Source organism: Antechinus flavipes, chromosome 1 (assembly GCF_016432865.1).
Source record: "Antechinus flavipes isolate AdamAnt ecotype Samford, QLD, Australia chromosome 1, AdamAnt_v2, whole genome shotgun sequence".
Classification (NCBI taxonomy): Eukaryota; Metazoa; Chordata; class Mammalia; order Dasyuromorphia; family Dasyuridae; genus Antechinus; species Antechinus flavipes.
The window spans coordinates 678,681,911-678,694,747 of record NC_067398.1 but is presented as its reverse complement, the minus strand read 5'-3'; the positions used below and the strand labels follow the sequence as shown (position 1 = coordinate 678,694,747).

The window sequence follows — 12,837 nt, the reverse complement described above, 5'->3', positions numbered from 1 at the left end:
GAATAATAAGAAAGTTAAGAAGAGGGGAAAGGTGAGGAAGGAGGAAAGGAGAAGCAGAATAATGAGTTTGGTTTCTAACATGTTACATTTCAAATGTCTATAGCAAGGCTTCTTAAATTTCTTCCATTAGTGACTCCTTTTCACCTGAGAAAAATTTTCACAACTCTGGGTATATAAGTATATAAAAAAGCTATATAAATCAGACATTTACTGATCATAAAGCATAAAGAAATTTCTTATTTATTCTTTGGCATGCATAAAATTTTGCCATTTTAGATGAAAGAAAATTTCATTTTTACATAAAGAATTAAATCTTGGTGGAATATTTGATATTATACTTCAAGAGGTAGCAAATATCCGGTTTTTTCAAAGTTGATTAATATTTGGATTTTGTTATCATCAAAGCTGAGAATAGTACTTTGCATAATATGTAATACAAAATGGCAGAATTACAGTTAGGGTCATTTCAGAAATTGTTGGAAATTTTGTTCTAATCCCAAGACAAAATTCATTTAGCAAAATTTTTTTTGGCTGAGGCAATTGGGGTTAAGTGACTTGTCCAGAGTCAGCCAGCTAGGAAGTGTTAAATGTCTGAGATCAGATTTGAATTCAGGTCCTCTGACTTCAGGGCTGGTGCTCTATCCACTGTACCACTAGCTGCTCCAATGATTTTTTTAAAGGAAATTCAAATTTTAAAGCTATGATGCTTAATAACTCAGCAAATTCTTCTTGCATTTTTAATGGCAGGTAGCTAGCATTTTTTTATTACAATTGAGTATAGTTTATACACCCAGTTTAGTTTTTTAGAATCAAAATTTAAGGGAAGTATTTCTGAAATTGTGTCTCCAAGCATTTCAGATGATCAATTATAACTCTTACAATTAAATCTTTGGAAGTTTTTATCAATTATAAAATCATGTGCCTATAAACATTTCTAAAGAGCCACTTTACACCTTATTCTTCCATACATTAACTTTTTAGTAAATTTTTAATTTTATCTTTTGACAGCTATAATTTTTCCCTTTAAATGATGTTTCAATTATTGAGCTTTTTAAAAAAATATTGACAAATAACACTGTTTTGAAGCCATAAGTTTTTTTTAAATATTTTTATTTTCCCTAGTTACATGTAAAACAATTTTTTACATTTGTTTTTAAAATTTTGAATTCCAGATTCTGCCCTTTGTTCCCCACATTTTCTCCCTCCATTGAGAAAGTCCATGTAAAGTTGAACAAAACATTTCCATAAAAGTCATGTTGCATTTAGAAGTTTTCAATTAGCAATAATCGTACCTGAAATAAACCTCATTGGCTACAATATTGCCACTGCATAAAGCACAAATTAGTCATTAAGGAAAAAAAATGACCAAAACTGGATTTCTGCTCAGTCAAAAATATAACAACTTCATTTTTCATTTTCAATCATCTGTTTAAATTTTGCCCTCTTGAGAGCCATCTTTCCTGGGCAAGTAGTGATAAGCTTTTGTATTTGGAATCCATGTCTTTGCAAAGGTTTGAAAACAAATGACTGTTAAGGGTATGGTTTTTAATGAAATTAATGGTTTTGATAGTATTGGGAAGCATGACATCTAACTCTGGTAACATGTTTTGGCCCCGAGTGCCTCTCAATGGATTGTACATTGAGCCAAAGGCACATGCTCATTGACATTAGTGTTAATTCTTACTACAAGTTCTACATTCTCACCCATCATTGCATCAGTAATCTGTACAGACTCCAATGCAATTTTTCCACTGTAAACCTTCCTTTGTGAAGTTTGACTTTAAAATATATATCTTTTATTCTTGTGTGTCCTTCCAAAAGGTGACAAAACAATAATTCTTCATATATGCTTCCTTCATAAACTTTTCTTACATAAAGTAACAACTGTTTTATGTTAGAATATCAGTTGTTTCATCTAACTGAGTTGCAAATTTTGAGCTACTCTTAAGTCTGGTAATAAGCTGCTGGAATTGGTCATTACTGATTTTGGAAATTCTTTTCTGAAGTAGCATTTGATAAAGGAATTTTACAAATTCCATTCCTATACTTTTTCCCATGAACTATTTCTGACCTTTTAATAGCAATAGACAATACAAGATCTTTTCCTATTTCATAGAGCTTTTTTAATTTTTGCAATTAAATAAGAAATTTCATAATGTGCTGGTAAATACTTTTTGTTGGCAGCGACAAATTTCTCAAAACACTGCTTTTCTTTATTTGAAGATTTTAAAAGTCATTCAAAATATTCCTTTGGTTTATTGCAGTATGCTGCATGCTTAATATTAAGATTTAGTTTGGTTGGTTTCATGCTCTCTGCAGCCAAAACTTTGTACAAATTAAGCAAAGAGATTTTTTTCACATTTATTATTAGAAGTATTATTCTAATTATTAGAATCATTATTAGAAGTAAATCTGTATTGCAAAAATGATTCAACCTATTTTCTTTTTCTACTCAATTTAAGTGTACTACAACCTAGTAGCAAAGACTCTGATACATTGTCATCAGTATTTTTACTTCTTCTTTCTAAATGTAGCCACTTATTCATAATTGAAAATTTTTTGTCTAAAATATAAATAAAAATTGCTGACAATTTCTCAAACAAATATGAGCTTTGCTTTATGCAATTACATTTGTTTGTGCTTAATTTTTAAAAATTGATGTTCACACTTACATATACATAACAGCAATGACAGTAGAGAAATATTATTAAAGGATTTTTGTCTTTATTTGCTGTAATTAAACTCTTGTGTTTTTGAAAAAGAACTTAATTTTTTAATGAAACATTCTAATACGATGCAATCCAAAAATATACTAATTTGATACATGCTGAGGAATGACAGTAGGAAAATATCATCTTTATTTTCCATAATTGAACTGTTATGTTCCTATAAAAGCAGAAAACTTTGTATGTACAGTAAAAACACTGCAATTCATAACATACAATAGTCCCAAATCTGAGCTGAGGTGTTTCTGGCAGAGTTTGTTGGTAATGTGTGGTGTGACAGTATGCACAATGCAAAGTGCACATACTGTGTGTTCAGAACCAAAGTTGCAATGCGATTGTATGATGCAACACAGAGAGTGCTGCCAGAAATACCTTAGATTTATTATGTATTTGATTTTGAATTAATTTTTGGTCATTGAGTATTCAGAAACTTTTTACTGATGTCAATTTTTTTCCCCAAACACCACATGACTCTAAATGGGGTCACAACCCATAGTTAAAGAAGCTTTGGGCTATAGTACATCCCATTCAATTTGTTTATTAGGCATTTGGAAATGAAAGATTGGTGGTTGGAAGAGAAGTTGGGGCTAGACTAATAGATCTGAGTAAAGATCTGAGAATCATCTGCATAGGGAAAACACTTTTAACCATTAAGTCTGATAAAATCACCAACTAAAATAATATAGAGAGAAAAGAGGGCCTAGGATTGAGCTCTGGGGGACTCCCATAAATAATGAGTATAAAATGGATGGGGATCCAGTAAAGGAGACCAGAAAAAGAGGGATCAGATAGTTAGGAACAGAATTAGAAGAGAAGAGAATCTTAAAACCTAGAGATGGGAGAATATCTTTGGAGGAAAGGATGAACCACAGTGTTGAAGGCTACAGAGAAATTAAGAATGAGGATTAAGAACAGACTATTAAAATTGGTAGTTAAGATATCATTGATAACTTTGGAGAGAACAATTTAAATTGAAATATAATGTCAAAAGCCATGCTGCAAAGATTTAAGAAGAGACTGAGACTAAAAGAAATGGAGGCACCTATTTAGATGATATTCTTAAGAAGTTTAGCTGCAAAAGGGAGGAGAGAAATAGGATTATAACTAGTGATGATGGAATGGAGTGGAGTTGGGAAGCAGCCAGTAGACAGGATTATCAAACCTTTATTACATAAATTTACTGCAAAGATTTTTCTCTCTATTAACTGTTTTCTTTCCAATTCTAATTGCATTTTATTTGTGAAGGAGCTTTTCAATTTTACATAACTAAAACCATACATTTTATCTCATGTGAACCTCTCACTCTCTTTGTTGATAAGAAGTATTTTATCCATATTTGTCAAATTATATGTCCTTTTGGGGGTGGAGGCAAGATGGCAGAGTAAAGCCAGGGAGTGGCTGAGCTCTCCCCCAAGCTCCTCCAAATTCCTTTAAATAATAACTCTAAACAAATTTTAGAGCATCAGAATGTACAAAAAATGGAGTGTAAACATTTCCCAGCCAAAGACAACTTAGAAGGTCAGCAGGAAAGATCTATGGCACTAAGATGGAAGTCCAGCATGCAGACCTGGAACAGAGGGCCCTAGAACGATCCAGGAGGGGGCCCAGTAAAGGTTTCACCAAAGCAGGAACCGACCTTGGGACTTCTGAATCAGTAACCCTACTGATTTTCCAGACGTCTCAGCCCAGAGACATCAAAGATGACTTGGAAGATCAGCAAGAAAGGTTTGTCAGTAGTGTGAAAGGATTTGGGAAACTGGCAAACTAGGATTGTGTGGGACATAGTAGTAATGGCAGCTTCTGGAGGTTTCACCCCATAGTATGACTCTTTACTAACACTATGACTTTGTTGATTAAACACACTAAAATTTACAGACACAATGGAGCAGGGACCTTCCTCACAGTTGCAGGGCAGAAAAAAGTACTTTTGATCAGGTCCCTAGAAGGATCTCTGAAAACAGCTGAGGTCTTAGTCTTAATCTAGTTTCTTCAAAAATCCTCCTATTTCCCAAGCAGTTTTTTCATACCATGACTCCTTGTCCCAGTAGTTGAAGTTTGGGGATTTATTCTATTATATTCATTTGCTTCTGGGTTTTCCAAGTTCCAAATAAGATATTTTCTTTTTCTTTTTAACCAAATAATTTTCATGATTATTACTTTATTGTTTGAGATGTAGTTTTATTCTCCTTTTGTATGTTTTGTATTTTTTTCATTATTTTCCTTTGAGAGATTCTCAAAACATTTAGAGAGCTCTATTAAAATGTACTAGTAAAGTGATTAGAGAAATGCAAATTAAAACAACTCTGAGGTACCACCTCACACCTTTCAGATTGGCTATGATGAAAGGAAAATTTAAAACCTTCTCTCTTTAAATCAATGATAAGTGACAACTTTTGTATATTTCCCCATACTATTTGGTGTTGGTTTTGTTAGTATATGTCACATTGTTCTGTGTTTAGATATAAACTGGTTGTGAATACAAGATAGGCTGGGGGGAAAAGAACTGGCAATATCAACATACATTAAGCCAGGATAGAAACAGCTAGATAGGATCAAATATAAAATTCTTTGTTTAGATTTTCAAGTTCTTTCTAGTAGAGATGAAGAAAAGATGATAGAGTGATAAGAAGTAATACTGTAAGATCCACTCCAAGGATTTCTCCAATCAGATCTAGAAAATTCACCAGAACAAATCCTGATTAGGAAATCCAGAATATGGAATGAGTTATTTGTCTAGTCTAGCTCTGCAATGTCCAAGACAGTGAAGTATGTGGATATTGATGATGAAAGCTGACCAGGAGAATACTGCAAAGTATTCCAGCCCTCAGAGAAAGGCCATGCATCAAAGCAAGTAGAAGTTTCAGAATCGTATTGGGATCTCACCAGCCATATATCTGGGCACAATGACTAAGAAAAAAGTGAAGTGGAAGCTTTGTCATCCACCTTCCTGGTCATGGTTGCAAATCTTATAATCCAGGGCGAAGGGAAAAGACAACTTGTAAAAGAGTGATATATTTGTGGTTGTGGTTGAGTGGTCATCAATGTATACTAATAAAAGAGGAAATAAAAAAGGAAACTAATAAAAGAGAAAGTTCAGAAGCCAGAAATAGCAGTAATGTGATCAGATCTGAGCTTAGAATAGGGTGTCACTTCTAACTTCACCCAGTCTGCAGAAAAATAATCAAGGCATGAATCTCAGATCAAAGGGGAACCTACAATTCTAACAGAGTTTTTCAGTTAGCAGAATCCAATGGCAGTCTACTCTTACTCAGAACCAAACCTCCAGTTAGCAGCTTGCAGAGCTCAGATGAGGAGGCAGCAACCATACTTTGTCCTGGATCAGATCCCTTTGGAAGTGCTAAAAAGTTTTCAGGTCCTCATCCTGTCCCTGAGATCTAGAATAATAAAATACTCCTCATCCCAAAAAAGTAACAAATAGGATCAGCCCAGATTTTTCCTTCAGAAGTTCCATGGACCTAAGCCTTTACATGAAGTCTGAAGTCAGGAAGTAGGCTGTAAAAACTGGTGTGTGTGTGTGTGTGTGTGTGTGTGTGTGTGAAATTGTGGGGGACCTATCACAATGAGTTTTTATGGTGAAATATGCAAGACACAAACCCAGAAGAAGGGATTGACTAAAACATTTATAAACAAAAATTCAGTAAATGAAAAAAAAATGAATAAGGAACAAAAAGTTATGTAAAAAGAATTGGAAGGAAAATCAATTGCTTGGCACAAACCATACAAAACCTTGCCTGAGTACTAAAATCCCCCCAAATTGGGATGAAATGAAAAAAATGAAAATGAAAAGAGGAAAAGAGAGAGGAAGGGGAAGAGGAATATACTGAGGTAGAGGAAGGGAAAGGAAAGGAAGATTGGAAAAAATTATTTCCTATGATCATAGTGCACAAATAGACAAGGGAAGGGTGCCCCTTACACTTCAACCTCACTCTCATCTGAACTTCAAGTCATAAAAAAGGAAGAATACATACACAGGGTTGTGTGCAGAAATATATTTCTTTTTATCAATAGTATTTTATTTTTTCCAAATATATGCAAAGATAGTTTTCATCTTTGTAAAATCTTGTTTCAATTTTTTCTCCATTCCTCTCCTGTCTCTTTCTCCAAGACAGCAAAGCAATCTGATATAGGTTAAACACATGCAATTGTTCCAAACATATTTTCATATTCATCATGCTGCTCAAGAAAAATCAGATCAAAAGGGACAAAACCACAAGAAATAAAAAAAAAAAACAAGGAAAATAAACAATGTGAAACATTGTGAACAAAAAAACTGAAAATACTACATTATGATCTACATTCAATCTCCATAGTTCTCTCTCTGAATGAAGATGATATTTTCCATCACAATAGCCTTGAATCACCTCGTTGTTGAATAGAGCCAAGTATACAAAGTTGATCGTCACATAATCCTGTTATTACTTTGTATACTATATTTTCTTGGTTATGTTTACTTCACTAAGTTCATGTAAGACTCAAATATATTTCACCCAATAAGAAAATAAGAAAGAAAAGCCAAACAGGCAAGAGAGGAATTAGAAGAAGGGTAAAATGAGAGGAATATATGTGTATTATGTATCCATAAACAAATATATCTTGTTAGTACATAGTCATTTGCATCTTGTCTCATATATGAAACTTCTGGTGCTTTTTGACTTTGAATCCTCAGGACTAAGTACAGTGCCTAGTATATAATAGGTGCTGGCATTTTTTTTTGTGCAGTAGTAAAGCTGAACAAATTATTCCCTTTTAGATTTACCATATTCTTGCCAGTCATCAAGGTCTCAGACACAGTGTTCATTAGCCTCCAATTTGTAAAAGCAGAGAATCTCTAGATAAGAATAGCTTTGTCCCAGATAAGGGGACACATCATGCATGTGACATGAAACTTGTATTTTCTTAAATGGAATTAGTATACTAGAGATTTATTATCAGGAAAACAGTTTTCAAAACAAAGATTCATCTAGACAAAAATCGACTTTTAAAAATATTTTTCACTGTGTTCACTCAAAATAGGTGTTGATTTTCCCCCCTTTGATATGTATGTGTGATAGTATCTACTAAGTTAAGAAAATGTTCAGTCTTGACAGAATGAGAGTCATTTTTAAGAGAAAAAAAGAGTTTTTCAATGACTCAAAAAAAAAAAACCCTCTACTATTACTGCAACTTTATTTTGTATTTGATAATTCCTAACTTGAGTATAAACCTTTTTGTCTTCTCTTTGTCTTGGAGATGAAATATTTTTTAGGCTTGGGGAAAGGAAGTGTTTATTTAAGAAGGGAGTGCAGAAGGGGAGACAAAAGTTTCTTCCATTGTAGAAATATTTGAGGAGAAAAACAATATATTTTAGCAGTATGAGTGTGATTTGCCTAAACATATGGTCCAATCTAAGTGATTTGGCAGAATTAGACACATGTAGTGTTTGTATGTGTGTGTGTGTGTGTGTGTGTGTGTGTGTGTGTGTGTGTACTATATAGATAATTTTAATCATCAGTGCCTAAAAGAATTGGAAAGAAAGAAAGGGGAGAGGTTTGAAAGCACCTTGTGATTACAAGTTTGTAAGCAAGAAATCAAATTAGACCAATGATTTATGTGCCAAAATTTAAAACTGTAAAATTGGCAATTACCCTTCAAATGACCTGCTCAGGAAGTTATGTAATGAATTCAAGACTTTTCAAAAAGAGTAGAAGCCATGTCAAGCCAAAATTAGGTCACAATTGGAACATGCAAAACATGATTAGAAACAGAGAAATATAAGTATAACCCTAATCCCAAAGATTACTAGTATAGGATTCTATCCCATATCAATTGATTAATGGAGCAATGACCTGAACCCATGTAAGGGGCAGAGCAGAGTTGGCAAGAATGGAATAGAGGAGAGGTCTTCAGGTCTCTTGGCTCTCTTCAAATCTCTTTAGGCTTCAGGCACTTCTGGCTTCCTTTTTTGAGAGAGAAGATATTCAATGTCAACATCATTTCAAGTTTATGAAGGAAAAAACTCTGGGAATAAGCCAACATAAGAAGAGTCTGCATTCTTCATCGTGTCCCTATATCCAGGTTGTTATGCTATAGATTTCAGAGAACTTGCTTTTCAATGGGATTTGGAACATTTTCTCTACTGGTTGAACTGAATTATCCTATTCACAATGGGAAGGTCCCTTCATTCCATATTATCTAATGTATAATTTCTTATGTATACTGATTTTTAAAAATTTCCTTTCCAGGAGTGGGACTATCGGCTTAGATAAATGAGTTTCTTGCCTGTTACAGCCAATCATTTGGGTTTGTCAACTATTCTACCCCCCTGACTGCCTGATCATTCATCCATCATCTGTGTAATTTCCCAACTTCTTCCCTTTCTGAGCTATCCCTTTAGGGATACCTTACAAACACAACTGTGTAGATCTGTTAGGAAGATTTGCTTCCTATCTTCTGTCTCCCAGATCACTTTGTGGCTGTGATTATGTCCTTCAAAGAATAAACTCAGGGTGAGTAGTAATGTACTATCATTGCACTATCTATTCCCTTCAAACCTACCCTTCTGATAAACTTTTCCATAATTGTCAGGAACACTGCAATTCTTCCATTATCCCAGATTCTTACAATCTGGAGACTTTTTCTTATCAAACAAGTAAGAAAATTCCATCATATATAATCAGTTTTACATGTCTATCTTCATAACTTCTTTCATAGCTGTTTCCTGCCTTCACACAATGAGAGATAGTGGATAGAACCCTGCACTTCGGGTCACGAAGAAATGAGTTCAAATCTGACTTCAGACATTTACTAATAGCTCTGTGAAAGAACTTAATCTGTATCCTCAGTTTCCTCATCTGTAAGATTGGAGATAATACTAACAACCACTTTGGGGTTATTGTGTGGATCAACTGAGATAATGTTTTTATGTGCTTAGCACAGTGCCTGGCACAGAGAAGATGTGTGTGTGTGTGTGTGTGTGTGTGTGTGTGTGTATACCTTCCTTCCTTCTCTCTTTCATACTCACCATCCAAGTTCATGAGCCCTCAACCTCTCATTTTAAGGTCATTTTAAGAGTGCTTTAATTGGTTCCTGACTCAAGTTTCTCTCCACTCCTGGCCATCCTCCTTGATACATCTGTTAGTAGCATAACAAGAGCCATAAGTTCCACTTGGAGGAATGTATGTTACAAATGTGGGATGACTGTCTTGTATAGAGAAGAGTAAAATACAAATGAGAAAATTTGGAGCAAATTTAAAAAGAAAAATCCAATAAATCAATGAAAAGGAGCTCCTCGTGTTTTGAAAAATAAAAAGCTTTTATAAAGGAAAAAAGGAAAAAAAGGAGCACAGCTACATGCTAGAAATTGTCTGGGACAGGATATTGTACCTGAAAAGACCCTTTCTTCTTACCTAGTGGGTGAGACTTGAGCTATCTAATGGCTTTTAATCACAATTTCACAGATGCTAGTATCATTTTTTTTGAAAAGGCATCTGGAATCATGGAGCAACATTAAGGGTTGATCAACTCAGATGCTGATTTATAAAAGGTTATATGAAGTTTGATTAGAAGCAATTATTATCCACTGCATAGTTGTTTTGTGTGTAATTTAATAATTAATGGATAATTATATGCATTTTTGTAATTTTATCATGGATGACTAGTCAATGATGGTTTCATTTTTTTTTTTCATGCAGTCAAGATGGACTGGCAACATAGGGAAGCACATACATGGAGTTATTGGGCTTATTCCTTCAGATAACTCAGAATATATTCACCTGAATTGGTGTTTATTGCTTCAAACAATGGCAAATAAGTCTCTTTTATATTTTAATTGTTTAATTTAAATTGCCTTTATGTTAGTGCTTTGGATAGGGAGATAAATGAGTAGACATGAAAGAGAGAGAGAGGAGACAGAGAGAGAGAGAGAGAGAGAGAGAGAGAGAGAGAGAGAGAGAGAGAGAAAGAGAGAGAGAGAGAGAGAGAGAAAGAGAGAGAGAGAGAGAGAGGAGAGAGAGAGAGAGAGAGAGAAACATTATGTTCTGACACAAAAAAGATGACTTTTTGTCATCTATCTGGGACACACTTTGCAGATCATAATGACCAGTCCCTTTGTTGTAGAAATCCTTTCCTGCCATTTTAGGATTACCTAATTTTTATATCAGGACCTGAACTCTACAACTCCATATCATCAACCAACAGAGCCACTCTTGCCTCAGCCCCTAACTAAGAGTCAAATAAAGAGAAAAAGGAACTGACCTGATCCTGCCCATCTCTTGACAGAGAGGTGATGTGCTCAGGGTACATAGTGGGACAATATAAAGACAATCCTATCACATAGGAATTTGTTTTGCTTGACCAAGCATATTTTCCACAAAGGTTCTGTCTCTTAATTTTTTAAATTAGGAGGGGAGAGAGAGAAAAGAAATACTTATTAATTAAAAAATAAATTTGAAATATGTTCTTAAAGGCATCTGACCTGACTCCAGTCAACTCTGGAAAGGCTCTGAAGGAATCCACAGTGAAGAGATGGAAAGAAATGTAGTGACCAAAAATGTTCTGAGGACATTCAACATTCCCAGAAATTCTAGATTCCCTCATTCTTTATACCTCCACCCCTTTTCAAAAATCATGGCAGAAACACATGGTTGTAATAGGAGTATTTGTATTTAACCTGATAGGAACATGACTTTCAGAACCCCTAAGCTTTGGGGAGGAAGTTAGGAGAAAGCTTGGTAACTAGGATCCTCCTTGTTTAGGAGACAAGGAAACAGAAGCAGAGAATCTTTATATTGGTCCAAGAATAGGGGCTCTAGCTCCTTCTACAAGAGCTTGACCACCTTCTATTCAAATATTATAACTTAGCCTGAAATCAGAGATGGGAGAGACTTTGGTCAACTAGAAAATCAATGTATCCAGCAATGAGCAGATCCTACATACCTCATCAAGAGGTCATCCTGTGAGTCCCAGGGCAGGGGGACAGCACTAGAGGACACTGGTAATTGTTTGTTGCTGGCAGTACATTCTGTCCTTCCACATGTGCTTCTCATGTACATGGCCCCCATGCTCAGTCTCTGTACTTCCTCACTGTCATGGTACAAACAAGACCCCATGTTTGGTTCATTGCTGTTGTTTATTTTCTCAGCTACGCAGCTGAGGCAGAGTAGAAAATACATTCCTCATCTGTGAAGGCTTATGATTTCCCTTAGAATCTATTCATTCAAATATACAACTCATGTCACTGATTGACGGAGAGAAGGGAATCTATGAGTAAAATTAGTTAAAAGTCTTGTAATAACTATGATTGTCTCTGCTGACCTAAAAGGGAAGGGGGCTAAATATTGGTAAGTAATTACAAGTACACATTTGGCAAAAGAAAAAATCAATCTGAACGTCCCTATCATAGAGGACTGGGCTGTTTGTTACAACTTTGTAGGTTTTTAGCCTTTAAAAACATTATGGCAATTAGAAGTCATAACATGATTTCAATACTAAGCATTCTCTGCCCTTTGGATACTTGTTCATGACTCTCATTTGTCAAGAGCATGAAACAAAGTGTCCCTCCAGCAGGCATATCACCTGCAAGTTCCATATTATAGGCTTTATGGTCCACCTCAGCTTTCTTGAACTGAAATTTGGTACCAAAACAAATTAAATGGCTGATCCTTCTAAGAAAATTCCAATTTTATTGTTGATGATGCAGTATGCAGGATGAATACAGAGAGGCTTGGAGAGACCTACATGAACTGATGCTAAGTGAAATGAGCAGAACCAGGAGATCATTATATACCTCAACAAATGATACTATATGAGGATGTATTCTGATGGAAGTGGATTTCTTCGACAAAGAGAAGTTCTGACTCAGTTCCAATTGATCAATGATGGACAGAAGCAGCTACACCCAGAGAAGGAACACTGGGAAATGAGTGTAAATTGTTTGCATTTTTGTTTTTCTTCCCAGACTATTTTACCTTCTGAATCCAATTTTCCAATCCAATGTGCTAAAAGAGAATTGTTCGGTTCTGCACACACATATTGTATCTAGGATATACTATAACATATTTAACATGTATAAGACTGCTTGCTATCTAGGGGAGGGAATGAAAGGAGGGAAGGG

At 34.9% G+C, this 12,837-nt stretch overlaps 1 non-coding gene across 1 annotated transcript; it reads right to left on the bottom strand.

Moving 5' to 3' along the window:
* Positions 1-1,202: 1,202 nt before the first annotated feature.
* On the bottom strand, positions 1,203-1,337 carry LOC127546171 (U4 spliceosomal RNA). The gene has a single exon (XR_007950006.1). It is a non-coding gene; the product is annotated as a U4 spliceosomal RNA (small nuclear RNA).
* Between the last annotated feature and the right edge of the window lie 11,500 nt (positions 1,338-12,837).